This window comes from Helianthus annuus, chromosome 6 (genome assembly GCF_002127325.2).
Source record: "Helianthus annuus cultivar XRQ/B chromosome 6, HanXRQr2.0-SUNRISE, whole genome shotgun sequence".
NCBI classification, from domain to species: Eukaryota; Viridiplantae; Streptophyta; class Magnoliopsida; order Asterales; family Asteraceae; genus Helianthus; species Helianthus annuus.
The window spans coordinates 84789669-84801961 of NC_035438.2; the positions used below are offsets into that span (position 1 = coordinate 84789669).

A 12293-nucleotide genomic window follows, 5' to 3' on the forward strand; every position below is an offset into this window, starting at 1 on the left:
AGGTTTTCCCTTCGAGGTTCCCGCCCGGGTGACGCCGGTTTGAAACGCGGGGCATGCAAATTTATGCAAAGCCTCCGTGCAAAGGGTCAAAACAGCCCGCATACGCGCAGTGGCGGACCCAGGATATTTTGTCTTTGGGTTCACTTTTTTTCAGTAGTCAGATTTCTCACAACCGAACATTGGAATTATCGGTTCGGGTCGGATTGGACCCAACATTTCATGGTCAAACTAAAGTTGTCGTTTTACCAATTCATAGTCACCCTGGGCAACTCAAACCATTTTAGACGCTCAAAGCGAAGTATAAAAAATGTTGAACAAATATGGAAAGCCTAAACAATTCAAATAACTTTCAACAAATTAGCATTAGATGTGCGTTGTTTTCTGTTGGTTGGGGTTAATGGTTAGGCATACTACAATAACATTATTAAAGAAATGAAACTTCACACTATTACTCAGCTTTGTGTCACTTATGATTAACAGTTCAGCTGATTAAGAGTACCCAGGGTTTATATTACTTTGGGAAGAAAAAATACCAGGAAAAGAATTGAGTTTAATTTGATTTGGGAGGGAAAAAATACAAAAAACAGTACATAAAGGAGTCGAACCCAAAGTCCTTTGGATGGAAACAAAAGTCTTATCCGCTGGAACCAAGCTTGCTTTTGCCTATGCTTCGTCTGTAACTTTATTTATAGGTCACTTCAGACTTTTGTATACAACATCTACTAAAATTTTGAAAGTCAACGGGTTCACATGAACCCGTAACAAGCTATGTAGATCCACCCCTACATGCGCGTGGATTCGAATTCGGGGGGGGCTATGTCGCAGGCTGCGGTCCTAGCCAGGTGAGCTATTTGCTGTACAAAAAAAAAAATGCATGTTTTAAGTACAACTGATAAATGAAGATTGTTTCCTCATCAACTTGCTTTTCCATTATCACAACTTTTTTAACGGTACTGTGAGGAGGATAGTGGAACCGAACAAAAGCACCATAGCCACTTCTGTTGTTATCTGAGAAGAAGAGTAAAAACAAAATTTTAGATATTTAACCTAAAACAATTTGGGCCAAAATTAGGGTCAGTAGGAGTTTTATAGGTAAAAGCAACCATAGGAATAAATAAATTGCAAAAGGTTTACCTCATAAATAGGTTAATGTGTATGAGAAATGAGAGTGACGCAAATATTGGTTATTAATAAAGATTATTTGGTTGCACATAGACGCGCGCCTCATGTACGTGATAAGAATATCTCTATATAAACTGATAGTTTGCCATTGTCTTGTGCAGGGTCTATACGTATTTCCTTGATACACCAGAGGTTATTTTAAGTCGTTTGATGCAGGTATGTAAAGTAAGATACATTGAGTAGTTATAATTATTACTTGAATAATAATCATATATCGGAACCGAAAAAAAACATACCATCATATACAGCTTCTAAAATACATCGTTTGAACTCGAAGAACTCTAATGCAAAATTGGTTCTCTTAGGATTATTAGTTTATTAATAATGGAGTAAATTATGATGTTATGTTAGAATCTTTAGGTGGTAGAAGTTACGATTATGTATGTTGAAATGTAGCCCCATTTGGTTAATAGCGTAGCAAACAAATGAAGATATAAATATTTCAGCGACACAGCCTCGAAAAGAAAAACATGGGGCGGATGAAATTATTTTACGAGAGTAAAATACAAATTTATAATTTTATATTCGATTTGAAATTCGAATTAAAATGATACATATTTACTTATTATTTTTATATATAATTGTATATAGCTTTTGTTGGCCTATAGTATAAATTAATTTCTAAAGTTATCCAACCCTTACGTTTTCGATACCGGTGTTTTCGGTTCGGTACGGGTGCCGGTGCCGATATTTGGCGATTTTCGGTACGGCTATTTTATATATAGTTTGTTTAATTTAATTTTATTTTTCTTCATATGCTTTTTAATTCCTTCTTTAACTGGCATAGCTAAATAAATGCGTTAATATTTACAAATATCGCTATATAAACTGAAAATTTGTTATTATCTTATACAGGTTCTGTACGCATTTTGTTGATACACTAGAGGTTCTTATAAGTCGTTTGATGCAGGTATGTTAAGTAAGATACATTGTTCGTTTTTACCTTGTAGAAAAAAAATACATACATTTTTGAATGTTTATTAGGGGTGTTCCTATGTTTTGAGGTATTGTATGGTCACTTTTGACATCTATTTATCGTCCCAGCATCCACGTTCCAAACGACCACGCCTTGTGTCGTCTTCAGCAGATATTGCATCTTCTTCTGATGCATGTTTTGATGCTTCCTCGGCGTCGCGTCGACAGACATCTCATCGAAGCGCAATGCTGCGTTCTAGGGCTGCAATGGCAGCTGTTGAATCTTCTGGTTTCCCAGCTTCTGCTTTACAGTCCCCAGATTACATTGACATGGGATTGTGTACAGAAGTGTGCGAGTATTGTGGAGCTCTTTTTTGGTTCCAGGAACGACTAACATCGTTTCCAATAAGTGCTCGTCCACGTTATAATCGTTGTTGTCGAGGTGGCAAAATTAAATTGCAATACCCATCTGAACCACCAGATTTATTGAAATCTTTGTTTTCGGATTCTCAAATTATGCTAAACATTCGTGCATACAACGCTATGTTTTGCATGACATCGTTCAGGGTTGTTGTAGATGATGCAATAAACCAGGGTGGTGGCCCCTATGTGTTCAAGGTTGCCGGCCAGGTTTCACACTGGTTGGGTTCTTTATGCCCTTCTTCTGGTGATAGTCCCCGGTTTTTTCAAATGTATGTTTACGATAGTGAACATGAGATTGCAAACAGGCTACGTTTTTTCCCAACTATTGACTCGGATCATACTGCAGTAGAAACTGTTGCTGCCCTCGCTCGCATGTTAGATGATGTAAACCCATATGTACGGTTGTTTAGATCTGCTAGGGAATTGTGTTCTCATGCCGACATCCCAGATTTTGAAATTAGACTTCACAATCGTGTTTGTGACAATCGTTATTCTACCCCTGCTTCGCACAATCTTGGTGCCATAGTCTGTGACAACAGCCAATTATCGGCAGATTTTGATGTCGTCATTAAAAGTAAAGATAACACTCCTCATAGGGTAAGCAAGCTTCACTCAGCTTATATGCCTTTGCAATACCCACTCCTTTTTCCGCGTGCCGAACAAGGTTGGTCGCCAGATCTTAAACTGACTAGAACTGAACGGTTGGTGAAGAAGTGCCTGATGACCGAAATTTAACACCTATATGGTTATCAAATGCATGATCGCGAGAATGTGTACACTCATATACTGAGGGCATCCAAGTTGTTACAACAGTATTTGGTTGATGCCTATATTTGTGTTGAACATTGTCGTTTGGAATACTTTAGGGCGAACCAGGATGAATTCCGATGTGAGTTTTCCCAAGGTGTTCAGGACGCAGTTTCTAGAGGGGATACTGACGCGAGCACCATAGGAAAGCGTGTCATATTACCTTCTTCATTTACGGGTGGGCCAAGGTATATGTATAAGCATTATCAAGATGCGCTTGTAATATGTCGTGTACATGGTAATCCTCAGTATTTCATCACGTTTACATGCAATGTTCGTTGGCCTGAGATAACAAGGGAAATTAGTCACGTGGGTGTTGCTAATGCGCAAGATAGGCCTGACATCATCGCTAGGGTCTTCCAGATGAAGGTGCGTGCATTTATCAAGCACTTGCGAAATAGGAAACCATTTGGAGATGTCACTGCAGGTAACTATAAATATAAAGCTTGTTTATAGTTTAGACCTGTTATGTGGCTTACATTCTATGGTATTCCCTCTTTGCGCAGATTTATACACAATTGAATTTCAAAAAAGAGGTCTACCACATTGTCACACGCTTTTATGGGTGTCTGATGCATATAGTATACGCAATGCTGAAGAGGTGGATCACTATATATCGGCTGAACTACCTGATCCTGTTCGCAAACCTGTTCTCCACAGGATTGTGACGGATTGTATGTTGCACGGTCCATGCGGTTTAGCACGCGTGGGTTCTCCCTGCATGAAAGATGGAGTTTGCAAAAAGAATTTTTCTAAGCCATATGAGGATTTTACACGTTTTGATAATGCGGGTTATGTACATTACAAAGAGATCGTCAACATCTGCACCGTTTCTAAAAAATGGTGTTCCTTTAGACAATGGGTACGTTGTTCCATACAACGCAAATTTGTTAATGCACTTTGAAGCACATATAAACGTAGAATACTGCGGTTGGACTATGTTGATCAAATACTTATTAAAATACATCTCCAAAGGTGCTGATCGTATTCAGTTTGCGTTAACACGTGATAGACAAGCTGGAGAGCCAGCTGACATCCCGGAGGTCATAGACGAGATAAAAAATTATACAGATGGCCGATTCATATGTCCACATGAAGTAGTGTGGAGGATATTCAGTTTTCCAATACATCATAGGAATCCCCCAGTTCAAGTTTTAGCTGTTCACTTGGAAGGAAAGCAGAACCTTACTTTTAAACAGTCGCAACGGCTTTCGGATATTACTAGCAATTCAAATATTGGTAAAACAACCTTAACAGTATGGTTTGTGAATAATACCAATGAGATATCCAACGAAAATAACTCTGGTTTGTCAGGAGTTAACCTTCGGTACATTGATTACTTATCGATGTACCGTTGGGATATGTCATAAAAAAGATGGATACGGAGAAGAAGTAAAAGGGAGCCAACAATTGGTAGGCTTACATATGTGCATCCAACATGCGGAGAACTCTTTTATTTAAGGCTTCTGCTTAATTTTCAAAGAGGATGTTGTTCTTTCGCAGATGTACGTACAGTATCAGGGACTGTAATGCCAACATTTAGAGAAGCGTGTGAAAGGCTTGGTTTAATCGGAGACGATAAAGAATGGGCCACCACTATTGAAGAGGCTGCTGAGTGGGCTACAGCTGCTGAACTAAGATCTCTCTTTACTTGCATACTCCTTCACTGTGATGTTTCAAATCCTCGAAGGTTGTGGGAGATAAATTGGAAATGTATGTCAGATGACATAAACCGTAGTATAGGCCTTGCAATTACCACTCATTCAACGGTCATAGCCGATCAAGACCTGCAACAGTATGTACTACGGGAATTGGAAACTCTTCTTAATACGAACTCAACTTCACGTTCATTGGTTGACTACGGTCTACCGATGCCAGATGCTTCTGTGGTTTCAGCGCTTGGGAACAGCCTTCTTTTAGAAGAGAAAAACTATGACAGAGACGCCTTACGCATTGAACACATGAGTCTTCACGAGGGCCTTCGACCAGGTCAGCTAGCTGTATACAACGCAGTCATGTCTTCATTTAAAAATGGAACTCAACGTTTGCTTTTTGTCTACGGTCATGGTGGAACATGAAAGACATACTTATGGAAAACGATCATTGCACGTCTTAGATCAAGAGATGAGGTTGTACTTGCTGTTGCAGCATCAGGTATCGCATCACTATTGCTTCCATCTGGTAGGACTGGACACTCCAGATTTAAAATCCCATTGGAGCTAACTGAAGAATCCATTTGTTATATAAAGAAGAAGTCAAACCTATGTAATTTGCTTTTGCAAACCACTCTAATAATATGGGACGAGGCTCCGATGAGTGATCGCAGATGTTTAGAATCCTTGGATAAGACACTTAAGGATTTAACATCAAACACTTCGCAATATTTTGGCGGAAAATCAGTTTTACTAGGAGGCGACTTCAGGCAAACATTACCAGTAAAAAAGCACAAAAGCTGAGGTTATTGCAGCTTGCCTACCCAATTCATACTTATGGAAACATCTTACTATGTATAGGCTCACTGAAAACATGCGCATAGAATCTCTTTCAACAACCTCAGCTACAAGAGCATAGTTGCAAAATTTTTCAGAATGGCTTGTAAGAATAGGGGACGAGAAGGAAGGTGTCGTCGTGGATTTTGCAGAACCTAACATCAGAAAGATTGAAATACCACCCTAGTTCATATTGAAGGAACCGAATGATGGCCTTCAAAAACTGATTTCTTTCATTTATGATGCTCAACTACTAGCAAACCCATCACCAGCTGCAATATCAGAACGTGCTATTATATACCCAAAGAACGACACAGTTGACGAGATAAATGACTTGGTTCATGCAATGTCACATGGGGAATGCACCTCACATTTCAGCACTGATTCAATGGTTCCACATTCAAAGGATGGGGGCGAGATAGACGCTATGTACCCACCTGAATACTTAAATGTGCTTAATTTCAATGGTATACCCAGTCATTGTTTACGCCTTAAAAAAATAGCCGTATCATGTTAATGCGTAACATGGATAAAAAAAACGGCTTATGTAATGGCACTCGACTTTTGGTTACACAACTGCTTCCACGAGTGATTGAAGCCCGCATCATAACTGGAACATCAGTTGGTAAAAAAGTATACATAACGAGAATCAATTTTGTACATGACACTAAAGATATACTATTTGTGTTTACACGTCGTCAATTCTCGGTTAAAATCTATTATGCAATGACTATAAATAAGAGTCAAGGCCAGTCACTCAAAAAAGTTAGGCTCTACTTACCGGAGCTTGTTTTTAGTCATGGTCAACTATATGTCGCCTTATCACGAGCTACTTCACCAAATTCACTAAAAATACTCACATCAAATAAGGCAGGCGAAGAAAACAATACAACATTAAATATTGTTTACACAGACTTGCTAAATGCCATTAATTCACAACAGGTTATTTTCTAAGTTTCTAATTGTTGATCATAAAAAATTGTTGTACTCATCAAACGTACATAAACCATTTTTCAACTATGATAATTATTGCCACTTTGAAAATTAATATAACTTAAAAAATTATTGAATAAATGTTTTTCCCCTTTAAACAGGTTTCTGAAAATGGACAGCAACAGAATATCGGGATTGCGACCCAACGGCTTAACACCAGCGTTAGAAGTGCGTGTCATTCGGAAGTGGGTGCCTAAGTATCGCGAAAACGAATTACATTTTGTCTTCGTTGATGAAGAGGTATAAATGCTTTTCCAAATTCTGAAAAAATGTCTTAATAGAACTCTATATTCGCTGCTTATTATGTCTATAGATCAGCAACAAATTTATAAAATAGATTCTAAAAAAATTATCATGTCTACTAAATCATGGATTTAAATCGCTGTTAGGTCACTCTCAATCGAACATTCATCAGTATATTATTTAATCATATCTATACGCTTGCAAAAAATAATGAAAACAACTGTGTCTTGCATACTTACCTATTTCAATATTATTTACTTATGTGTATACACCCGCAACAGAATTAGATATGTAGATTCTAAAATTTATTATGTTCCCCTACAAAAAATTGGCAGGGAATGGGGATCCAGGCTTTTGTGAAAGGAAAATACTGCAAAACTCTAGACTCAAAACTATGCCTACAAACATGCTATGAAATAAAAGGTTATGGATGCACAGAACCAGACAACTTTACAAACACATTGACCCACCCGGCTATAATGAACCTTGGGAACGCCACTGTCATCACCTCAGTTCCAAACAATGAAAACATACCAAAGCAATTCTTCGACCTAGCCACACGCAGAAGAGCAGAATTCCAAGCAAAAACCGAAGGGATTGTAGGTACGCGTTAAACAATCTGTTAACAACATATTAATAAACAAGTACCACAATTTATGTAACCATTTATACAAACACCTTGATAACAGATTACATCGGGCTGCTGGTACGGCGTATTGAGGTCAAAAAAGCCAACAACAATAAACCATATGTTGTTTTAGCATTCAAAGACTGCAGGTAAGCTACAAACAACCTATCTATTGCTTTATAAACGTTGTCACCAAAACACTTATATCGGGATGCATTTAACAGCAATCAAGACATTACGGTTGCACTCTGGGAAGAAATAGCCACAGACAAAACTCGGTTCAACAGGGCTGAAATAGAGGCTGCATCAGCACCTATAATACTAGCGATGACAGGATTAAAAACAAAGACATATTATGGTCGTGGAAGCACAGGAACACTACAACTATCTTCAACAAGTGCTACACATGTCTACCTAAATCCACAAACAGTAGAAACTGAGCTTTTAAAAGAAATGTAAGAATATCTGTAACAATTCAGGAATAAAATCAATGCTTATTAATAACACACAACACCCTATTTCCATGCTAAACAAGTACGAAAAAACGGACATGCAAAACTGCGCAATCACTACGACAACAGACCTAGAGGTTCCAATTTCACACCTACTTCAAAGCAATGTCGGGATAATTGTAGGCACCTTACAAAAACCATATCGATATACAAGTTTAGATATAAATACTGTATTTATAAAATACAGGGCAAGCGTTTCACAATAAAGGGAAAAATAACAGAAGTCATGTCAGACAAGAGTTGGCACTACAATGCTTGCCCTAAATGCTGTCAAACACTAATACAAACAGGTTCCAAATGGTTCTGTGTAGATGATGGAACTTATGACAAGGCGGTTTACATGTGGGTTTCTATTAAACTCAGTTCTGTAAGTAAATCACAAGACACTAACACAAACGAAATGCAGGTACCGAATACTGGTCAAAATCTCAGACAACACAGGAACTATCAACGGCACCATCTTTGATCAGCCAGCCAATCAACTTCTGCAACAAACATGTGAAGAGACACTAACCAAAGAGAACCAAACCCAGCTACTCCAGTCAATGAAAAACAGGGAAGCACAGTTCCAGATTCAGGCCGAACAAGATCTAAAAAAACGTTCAATACGCTGCACTGTCAACAGCGCAAACTACCTTCAGCCACAAACAAACTACACCTCTACCAGCACACCTCCTATACCAGGGGCGGATTTAAGAGGGTTGAGGAGGTGCACGGGCTACCCCTCAACTTTCTTGGCGGAGTATAAAATTAGTATCGCTATATAACTTGGTCGCCGTTTTTTGTTATGACCCTCCCAAACTATTGTAGTCAGAGACACAGAGTGTGTGCGAGATGAAAAAAAGAAGAAGAGTAAAACTAAGATAGTTGGCTTTTTCCGGCAGTCGACATGGAGCGGCTGTGAAGTGGTAACAACAAAGGATGAAGAAGATGACCTAAATGTTAATATCTATCTAGGATATGATGGGCCCGTTTATAAAAGTATGCAATGGCCCAGTGTTTTCACCATACCATAAAATATTATTCAGTAGTAAAACTTTAAACTAGTTTTTACCATTTATTTCTTTATTAATCTATTTTAACTTAATATAAAAGAAGTTGGCTTTTTTAATTCGTATTGTTTTTTATTAATGTGTATATCGTTTTATATAGTTTCTTTTGGTTTTCTCCAAAATATATAAATAACAGTGTCCATTTTTCTAACTTTTTTTAATAAAAACTAAAATAATATTTATCAAATCCTTTAACTATCAATTCAAGTAATGTTAAAAAGAAGTCGACAATAGTTCATGTGTTTATCGTAGATTAATTGTTAAAAACTTTATCCGCGACGTATGAATGTGTGTATAAAAACAAATTTTCATTCGAACCATCCACTTAAAACTTTCTGGGTTTCGCCACTGATTAAGAAACCCTGAGGTCCAAAAATGATTTTTGGGATGCCCCTGAATTTTTCTTCTAGTTCCGCCACTGTCCTATACCAACCCCAAAACCAGTAACACCGCCACGAAAAATACAAAACACATCCTCTGTAAAGCGTTCGCTGAACATGCTCGAAGGTACACAAATTTCATCAGCTTTTTTCATAATATAATGCAATGCCAGTTGACTTGGTAAACTATAATTCAATAGATCTACCCGTGAACCATTAAGGGTGTTCATCGGGTTATTTCTTCAAGTTTCGGGTTTTTCGGGTCAGGTAACCAACCCTTTTTAAAGTTCGAGTTTGTCGGGTTTGGGTAATTCAGGTTCGGATTAGTTCATGTCGAGTTATTCGGTTTCCAGGTTTAGATGTAAAATTAAATAAATGTTTTTTTCCCAAAATATCACCAAAAGTGTTATTATTACTTTAAAAACATCATCAAAGTATTTAAAAGTCTCAAAACTTGTGTTCCATCTGTTAAAACCTTCAAATCTAAACAATTTTATAATAAAAAAAACAATAAATGTTCGACTTCTGTCCGAGTTTCGTTAAAGTTCGCATTAGTCGAGTTCGGGTTTTTCGGGGATTCGCTAATTCGGGTTCGGACGACCTTAAATTTGAGTCGAGTTTCGGGTTTTAGCTTAAAATAAACAGCCCTATGGGTACACCCACATATAATGCAATGCTGGTAGAATTCGCAAAACTGTAGTCATTGTCGTATTGATTCAGTTATATCTTCACATAGCACCATACAATACAATACGACAAATTAACTTATAAAAACATGCTTATACTCTCATTAAACATCATGTCTAAATCATATTATTAACTACAGGTCCTGAAGTTATGCCGTCGAAGAAAACACGAGGTGATGACACAACCAACTGAAGTACTAAGTCACCAATGAAAGCATGGGGGGTCGAACAAAGCAGATGAACCCGTTTTGCATTTTGCATAAAAAGCCTTAGTATGTACACAAGTCTGATATGTAGGCCGTTTACCGTTTTGTGTAGTATGCAATGTTGCAGAAATCGGCCTAGGCGGCCGATTAATCGGTGCCTAGGCGCTAGGCGGTGAGTTACTGACTAATTTTTAGCTAGTCGGTCCAATTAGGCGGATATGGTCAAAATCGGTCTTAGGCGGTCAAAATCGGTCCCAGGCGGTCAAAATCGGACTAATCGGTCCATGTTTTACAGCCCATTAAACACAAAATTTGACCCATTTTTGAATCTGGCCCATTGTTTTACAGCCCAAATATTACTTATAAACCTATTTTAACATTTAATTTTATGCATTTTAACATTTAACCCCCTCTATCTTTCACTAGTTTACATATGGTTCCTAAACTTTTAAATTTATTAATAAAAAGTATAAAGTTATCTCCTAAACTTGTAAATTTATTAATAAAAAGTATAAAGTTATCTATATATATAAAAAAAATTGTAAAATTATACTTAAAAAGTCCAATCCGATTAATCCCTATTAATCCTGATTAATCCCTATTAATCCCGATTAATCCCTATTAATCCCGATTAATCCCTAGGCGGTACCTCACCGCCCGACCAGCGCCTTCTACAACATTGGTAGTATGTAAACAAATCTAATAGTTAGTAAATGCCTAGACTTTCGTTTAGTGTAAACAACTTTCTTTGTACTCTCTCTTCTCTTTTAGATTTCCCACTTTTCGTTACGCGAGGGCTTGATCATATTTAAAAAAAAACAAAAATATCTAACGCGCAACGCGCGGAGTCTAAAGCACTAGTTTTAGATAAAACATGATCTAAAGAGGCTCATTTCCACATAGACAGGAATTACATGAATATGTCACTATGCCTCTATATATGTGTATGTACATCTTTATGAACATCAAACCAAATGGAAATCCTCTTTATGAAAGGAAAAAGACACCAAGTAAATTACGAATTAGTAAACTAGATTTTAATAATCCTTAAAATCCAAACTATTACTTACTGGCATATTATAATCTATTGTATATATTAGCAATGTTACCAATGACACTCCTAACTTCAATTTTGTTGCAAGGGGCAATCCCAACCTAATAGAAAAGCAACTTTGTTTATCGCTAACGAACACTTGACTGATTTTTACCCTAATCAGATATTAGTTAACTGTTTTGCAACAACATGAATGAAAGTTAGAAGCCAACAAATTGAATTATTTGTTAGGCTAAGGTTGCCCGTTACAATAAAAGTGAAAGTTAGAAGTGTTGTTGGTCATATCGTCAGTATAGATTATTATCGACCAATGGATAATAGTTTGGATTATTAAAATCCAATTGTCATTGCGAGTTTGAGACTTGATGGTTAGTAAAAATCTTTCTCGACTTTTATATTGTGACCCACGATTCCACGAACGCATGTAATGCATGCATCCATAGTCCCAAAAATTTACATGATTTATAGAAACCTATAGAATAACATCAACTCAAAATGGGATTCCGAGTGTATTGAGTTTTATTTTCAAATTGGACTCCAATTGCTTGACAAAAGTCTAGAGAATAATATTTACTCAAAAAAAGAAGTAAGGCACTGGTGGGAAATGATAGGAGACCTAGGAAAACCTTTGTTCGATCCTTGAGTCAAACGAGTTTTACCGGTAATTTCACCGTCGTGCCTACGGGCGGGTGGGTTACCGGGTTTTCCTCATAAGTGATGGTG

At 37.4% G+C, this 12293-nt stretch overlaps 1 non-coding gene across 1 annotated transcript; it reads left to right on the forward strand.

Annotated features, from left to right (window-relative positions):
* Positions 1–1282: 1282 nt before the first annotated feature.
* Positions 1283–6960, forward strand: LOC110932539. Its single transcript, XR_004861088.1, has 3 exons — positions 1283–1338; positions 2038–2092; positions 6911–6960. It is a non-coding gene; the product is annotated as an uncharacterized LOC110932539 (transcript).
* The last annotated feature ends 5333 nt before the right edge of the window (positions 6961–12293 follow it).